We start from the raw sequence: 7707 nt of genomic DNA, 5'->3' as shown, positions 1-7707 counted from the left end.
CCCAATTCCTGAAAATACAATTCAGCCCCTTTTCACCTCTCCTGCCATTATTCAGGATTGATTGATTGATCGGTAAAGAGATCTGACTCATTGTCAGAGGCAAGAAAGCTAGTCTCACACCAATAAGCAGTTGTTGTATAAACCAAGACTGATCCCTGGAGGCTTTATAAAAGTGTATTTTCTTCATGCTCCCCCCTAGTGGAATTTCCTGACCTTACTATGGACTGCAGTATTTCGTTTCCAAGATGCCGGATGGAAAGGAGGAAGCAAGGATGCACAGGACACATGGTGGTTTTGCTCTTGCCTAGATTAAGTGCTAGAGTCAAAAATATTACAAAGTAAAGACTCACAGGACAACTCAGGTTTTTAAACGTAGAACAGTTGGTCAAGAATAAAGGCCAGGTGGTATATGATTCCAGTCACATTAGGTCAAGGTTCAAGGGAACGGAAGGTCTTCAGTAGATGTTGGAAGAATCATTTCAGGACCAGCTCCCGCGTAGCACGGAGGGGCCTCTGTTTTGCCCCCCTTTCGCCACCATATTGTTTTCTGATTTCAGCGAAAGTCCTCTGACTAAGGGTAATGTTCCTCTTCCTCTTACTATGTGGTCAGGAGGTATCTCACTGGCCCATTCGGTAGGTCTCTAACTATTCTCAGAGGTAGACCTTACTAAGTCTGTCATGGAAGCTTGAAGCTATATAGTCCAGATGATTTTTTTTCTCGGGAAATTCACAAGTGCACATAACTGGACTATGGTTTCAAGTATTCCAATTTAATACCACGTATTAAAAAGCAAGTTGATATCAACAGTTGAAAGAGAAAATTACAATTTTCCTTTAAGGAGAGGAATATTAGTGGTCCCTGTGTGAATTTCTTCTTTTACAAGGGAGAAAGAAAATAAGATTTTGGGATTTGATTTCTAACGAGATGCCACATCTTGTCACCTCAGGTAAGCAAATTAAATGACTCCTTGCCTACACTGTATTTATTTTGTTTTGTGGATATCTGTGTTAGTCAGTCACTGTACGGTAATTATTCTAATTACCAAGTATATTCTAAGAACATAAATCTCATTACTTGGGGGTCATGATGGTAAATCTAGGTACTTCTGTATTTAACAGGTATGTCAATTCAGGCCCATGCAGTTATGATTGGAGTGTTATTAAATATTAATAGTCACATGGAAGTCTCATTCTAAAATAGAATTGGAAATGAACTTGGGCAGAAAAGTTAATGTCTCTACCTTTCTTCTGATTCCCGCTCAAGTTTATTAATGGACCATGGCATTGAATAGATGTATGTTTGCATAAGGACACCATGTCCTTGTGACCTCCAGGGTGTGTTAAACCAAAGTCCCTTCAGGTCTGGGGCCCATGTGTGGAGCTGGGTTTCTAACTCACTAGACAGGTTGGCAATCTGTTACACTGATGCTCCCAAGCCTTGGCATTCACGGCCCATGTGTCTCCCCCTCTGGAAGCTGGGTGGGGCCTGCGACTCACTTGAACTGCTAGGCTATGGGAAAGGAACACTTCCCGGTTCTGGACAAAGAAGGCCTTGAAGATCCCGCTTTTGCAGTTGGGTGTCCTGCAGGAGACCCAGTGTGGAGAGAGAGCCTGGGGGACAGGAGGCCCTGGGCCGTTCCAGAGCCCTCCTGGAGCTCAGCCCGACCAGACCCCACACGTGTCTTAGTTCCCATTGTTTCACCTCAGGTCTACACAAGGCCAGTGAGTGAGAGAGAGAGAGAGTGAGAGAGAGAGAGAGAGAGAGTGTGTGTGTGTGTGTGTGTGTGTGTGTGTGTAAAACTGGACACAACACTTCGCAGTTGCCACAGTGACTTTACAATCTGCTCTCTGGCCGCACATTGAACACTACGGGTTGAATGTATTTTTGTCTGAAACGCTTCAGACCAACTTCACCGTTCCAGTTCACAATGAGTGGATATTGCTGAGAATATTGAGGGAGAATAGTGAGTTAATCTCACTAGATTAACTTTTTAAAACGTTGTTTACATACATGCCAAAAACATTCCAGTACTCATTATATTTAGTGTAAATTAACTCTTTGTGAGACTAAGATATGAGATTAATGCTTTCCATACCATGACCTCATGATTTTGAAAATTCCACAGGAAATACTTCAGTATTAAATTAGAAATTAAACACTAACTCCGTGGTTTTTCAAAGTTTAGTACATCAGAATCACCCGGCATAATTGTTGAACATGACCAGCGTTAGGCCATATACTTCTAGCCCCTGCCCGTACATACACAACTGCAGAATTGCATTTAAACATGTCTCGAAGCTACTTCGTACTACTTAGCAAGTGAATTCGTGGGGATAATTAAAATATGATGTGAATAAATTACAAGTTCACTCTGACTAGAGTTCTTGTGCTTGTTCAGTAAGAAATCTGGTTGCAATAAAATGCTGTTGCAACTTTGTGTCTGTATACTTGCAACCTCTTCACTTTTGGCTTTGGTGCTTCCTTTTCATTGCCTTATTTTTTTAAGATAAATGTTTATTCACTTTTGAGAGACAGAGAAAGAGAGAAAGAGAGAGCGTGAGCAGGGGAAGGGTGGAGAGAGAGGGAGACAGGATCCAAAGCAGGCTCTGTACAGACAGCAGAGAGCCTGACGCGGGGCTGGAACCCGCAAGCCGCTAGATCACGACCTGAGCCGAAGTCGGACGCCCCACAGACTGAGCCGCGCAGGCGCCCCTGTTTTCATTTCATTATTAAAGTTAACTGGAGTTGGTTGTAGTTTCAATTGCTGTTTTTCTATTTTAAAAAATATTAATGTTATATTATGTTTATTTAATACCTTGTGAGTTCTTACTTAACAGTGTGTAGAGATACATGTCTTCAGCAACATAATTTTTAAGCTGCAAATTTTATTAAATAGAATTTTACTCTAATATTAAAGTGGCTATATACACAAATGTTTTTAAATTATTAAACTGTAAAAAATCATTAATGATATGCTACCTATGCATTTGTGGTGTCTTAAAAGTTATATCAAACAACATTAAAAATCTTTTTTAATTTATGGGGGCATTTTAGTAATTTAAACAAGGTGTTGGATTTATATCCATTATTAAGTGCTTGTTGAGTAATTTATTTATGTTGGTGTAAAAATGTTACTATTGTTCATGCGAAATGAAAAAACCTTTTTTTTTTTTTAATTTTAAAGAGAAAGGGAAAGAGTTGTTGTATTCGAGCCCCAGTTAGGACAGCTGCACAGAATACACAATCTTCACAAAGAAGAACGTGCTCCCGGGAAGGGATATTTGGTGTAGGGTTATGTGTGTTTTTTACGTAAAGAGTTACAAAGCATTATGATGAAGCACATTCCAGAAAGTTACAGACTTTACGTTATGTTTTTAGTATGTGCAAGACTGTATGACTTTAGTCTTACGGGATCCAGGGAGGTTTGTTTGTTCTTCTTATCTTTATGTTTGGAATGCTCCTTTTTGCTTTTTTTTTTTTTTTTTTTAAACGACACAGACATACAACGTGTGCTCAGCCAGAATCAAAACCCGGGCTTTGAAGCTTTGCTGAGTCGGTCTGACCTTGGTAAGTGTGACAGAGTGAGCTTCCCTGGAATCCTGGGAGCAGAGCCCATCACCACTGAAAGTTGAACATTTCCTCTATCACTATTAGCATTTCTCTTATCATGAACTCTTGTCATGGGATATCAAGGATGTTGAAAGTAGCAATGTTCTGGAAGGAAACAGCACCTCAGCTAGGCAGCCATAATAGAGTTTACTGTTTAGGGAAACGGAGGACATACGATCCAGGCCTAGTTGTCGTACCTGCGAGGACTTGAGATGCAGGCTGGTGTGGTCATCGGGGCCCAGACAGGACAAGGGCACAGAAATGGCCTCCTGCCAGAGCAGAGACTTGTAGAGGGCTAGCAAATCAGTAGGGAGGGAGTTAGAATAAACACCCAACCCTCACTCTCAGGCTGGTGTCTGTCTCCTAAAAGTGCTTCTCTTTATCCTACTCCAAGCCAGATGGCAGAGGGCCCCACTGTGTGCTCCGCAAAGGTCAGCCACCCAGGCACAGGGCGTTATGAAGAGGGGTGAGGAATGGACCTGGGAGAACAAATGGGAACGCTCAGCACTCATGGGAGAACCATTGTCTTAATAATTGGATGTTCATATAACAAACTAAATATGATGCCATTAATGTGTTCATATATTTCATTGGACGTACATCACAGGACTGACTTCACTGCAAAATTTAGACATTCGTCTTTCTAACAGCTATTGGTCTCATAGCATCTTGGATAACTTCTAACTAAAGAACTCTACTAATTCTTGCCAGTACTTTTAAGGAATTTCTCTCATTTTCCAAGGTCACTTTATACTGATTGTATATCTTTGTTTAAGTTTATTTATTTATTTATTTTGAGAGAGAGATAGAGAGTGAGCAGAGAAGGAACAGAGAAAGGAGACAGAAAACCCCAAGCAGGCTCCACACGGTCAGCACAGAGCCTGATGAGGGGCTCGAACCCACAAACCGTGAGACGATGACCTGAGTGAAAATCAAGAGTCGGACACTTAACTGACTAGCCAGGTGTCCCCGGACTGTACATCTTGAAGGAATGAACAACCCTATATACTTTGGAGCCAAATGAAAATTTATCAGTGGACATCGTTATTCCTTTTGCAAATCATAGATGAAAGAATGACATTTAAAAAGCATCTCAATGGGCACTGAGGAGGGCACTTGTTGGGATGACACTCAGTGCTGTCTGTTAGAGATGAACCACGGCAATCTACCCCAAAACCAAGAGCACACTTTACACACTGTATGTTAGCCAATTTGACAATAAATTATATTTTTAAAAGTATATAAATAAATAAAATAAAAAGAATCTCACTTGTGTAAACTTTCAGAAGTATTTGCTCATGATACTAACGAAGCATGGATATGATAGAACTGAAAAGTCACGAAATAGTGTGTGTCCATCCTCTGCCAATTTATTTTACAAGAACAAAAAGAAAAAGTAATCAATTTTCCTACAGTTACGATACAATAGCTCGTAGCTTACTTGATTTGTAACCTTTATTTTGTGATCTTTGTCTGAGCCATTTGAGGGTCTTAATCAGAATGACAGTCTAGCTTAAGTTGGTATATAATAATTAATCTTATAAATAGATTTAGAAGAGAAAGGGGGTGAAAAAATAGGAACTTCAAATTTTACGTGGTTGGATTAAAAAATGTGTGCGATTAATGGGAGTCTCACCATTAGCCCAGTGGAGTCACGTAAAATTACCGGGGATCATACGGGTTTATAGACCGTCCTGTAGTCAAGTGTATACCGGACAAGAAGCCAAATAAAACACCTCAAAAGTTATTTCTTTGTGTGACTCAGTGATCTGGTCAGATGATACAGGCAGATGGCCCTTTATTTTTCTCTCCTTAAAATGATTGTGTTCATGAGACTGCCCCTTCCAGTTTAAAATATTTCATTTACTCCCTGGTGTGATTCCATCCTGTGCAGCTGTTCTCTGGAACAAAAGTCGTTTATCCCCATCCGCCCTCTCTCCCACCTAAATGCATGCCACCATACCATAGAAGCTTTGAAGGAAATGGACATGAGTCCCAGAACTACCTTTTTGGTTGTGAACTGAAGGCTGACAATGATTATCACTTTAATGTGGATAAGGTTGGAAACGAGCACCAGTCATATTTAAGAATGGCCTGTGCAGGGGCTGGTGCAAAGGAAGGATTGAACGTTGTTGAATCAGAGGCAATGAATTACTATGGCAATCCAATCAAAATCACACTGGCAACTTTGAAAATGTCTGTCCAGCCGACGGTTTCCCTAGGGGGCTTGGAAATAATACCACCTGTGGTCTTACAGTTGAAATGTGATTCAAGGCCTGTGCACACTAGCGGACAGAACTTTATAGCTGTGGAGGACCATGCAGAGTCAGAAGAGGAAGAGGGAAGGGGATATGAAACTCCTTGGTATATTTGGAAAGCGTTCTGCTCCTGAAAGTGGCAGCAAGTTTCCACAGAGAAAAGTAAAACTTGTTGCTGATGAAGGTGATGATGATGATGATAAAGACGATGATGAAGAAGATGATGATGAAGAAGATGTGAAGATGATGGTGATGGTGGTGATGGTGACGAGGAGGAAACTGAAGACAAGGCTCTAGTGAAGAAATCTATACAAGATACTCCAGCCAAAAATGCACAAATATCAAACCAGAGTGGAAGAGACTCAAAATCATCAACACCAAGATCAAAAGGTCAAGATCCTTCAAAAAATAGGAAAACATTCCCAAAACACTGAAAGGGCCTAGTTCCATAGAAGATATTAAAGCAAAAAATGGCAAACAAGCATAGACAAAGGTGGCCCTCTTCCCAAAAGTGGAGGCCAAATTCATCAATTATGTGAAGAAGTGTCTCCAGATGACTGACCAAGAAGCTATTCAAGGCATCTGGCAGTGCAGGAAGTCTCTTTAAGAAAACAGTTTAAGCAGTTTGTTAAAATTTTCAGTCTTGGGGCACCTGGGTGGCTCAATCGGTTAGCTTCTGACTTCGGCTCAGATCATGATCTCACGGTCGGTGAGTTTGAGCCCCGCATCGGGCTCTGTGCTGACAGCTCAGACCCTGGAGCCTGCTTCGGGTTCTGTGTCTCCCTGTCTCTCTGACCCTCCCCCGGTCATGCTCTCTCTCTGTCTCAAAAACAAACATTTAAAAAAAATTGTTTTCAGTCTTATTTCATTTCTGTAACAGCTGATATCAGGCTGTCTTTTTTATACTGCAGAGTGAGGACTTTCCCTGTGACGTCTGATCAATGTTGTCCAGGTTCCATTACCAAGAATGTGTTGTTCAAACTCCCTGTTCGTTTTTAAACATGGAACTCTACCCTTTGCTTGGGTTCTGGTACATACGGGCTGTTAGACAGGATGTGGTGGTGGTCAGACAAATAGAAATGGTGGGGAGACAAAAATGTGCATGTGAAATAAACTCAGTATTTTAATAAAGCAAAATTAAATCATTTAAAATTTAAAATACTAATACTCCCCTGAATTCATATTTCCCTTTCAAAAACTATAAACCAAACACATGCTTCTTACAAAAATCCCAGATAGCACAAGTCCTCCTCAACCAGTGATGGAGCAAATCATATATTTAAGTCAATTTTAGCCAATATTTAATCCAACTCGCTGGGCTGAGAAGGTGTGCCTTCTTTCCTTTCAGTTCTATTTTCCATTTCTTGGATTCTTCATGGTCTGTCTCTTTTTTTTAAAGAATATTACCTATTCACTGTTAGACTCCTTCCAATTCAACACGGGGACTCTGTGTTTTCTCCTTAAAACCCATGGTTCTCTCTGACTGGCAATATCAACATCACCTGGGAACTTGTTACAAATGCGAATTGTCAACACAGAACAATTTAATCAGAAAATCTGGAGACGGGGCTCAGATTGTTTTGTTTTGTTTTGTTTTACATTCCTAGGAATGACCTTGTCTCTCTTGTCCACTTAAATTCTTACAATTCTTTTTAAGATTTGGTTCAGATACTACCCATTTATAACATAACTGTAGAATCTTCCTCTGGAGGAAGATTTTTGTTCTAGTGATGTATTTCTCCCTTGTGCCCGGCACAGTTCCCCAAGCACAGAACACACAATTAACAATCCATAGGGCTAACGCTTCATTATACCTTTGAATTATCTGCAAACACATAA

The 7707-nt window shown here is 40.5% G+C and overlaps 1 pseudogene; it reads left to right on the top strand.

Annotated features, from left to right (window-relative positions):
* Positions 1–5684: 5684 nt before the first annotated feature.
* Positions 5685–6475, top strand: LOC132684615 (nucleophosmin-like; annotated as a pseudogene).
* The last annotated feature ends 1232 nt before the right edge of the window (positions 6476–7707 follow it).

The sequence above is a fragment of the Panthera onca genome, chromosome D2 (genome assembly GCF_046562875.1).
Source record: "Panthera onca isolate mPanOnc1 chromosome D2, mPanOnc1 haplotype 2, whole genome shotgun sequence".
NCBI lineage: Eukaryota > Metazoa > Chordata > Mammalia > Carnivora > Felidae > Panthera > Panthera onca.
The sequence above is the reverse complement of the archived record's forward strand: the minus strand, read 5'-3'. Positions and strand labels throughout refer to the sequence as shown.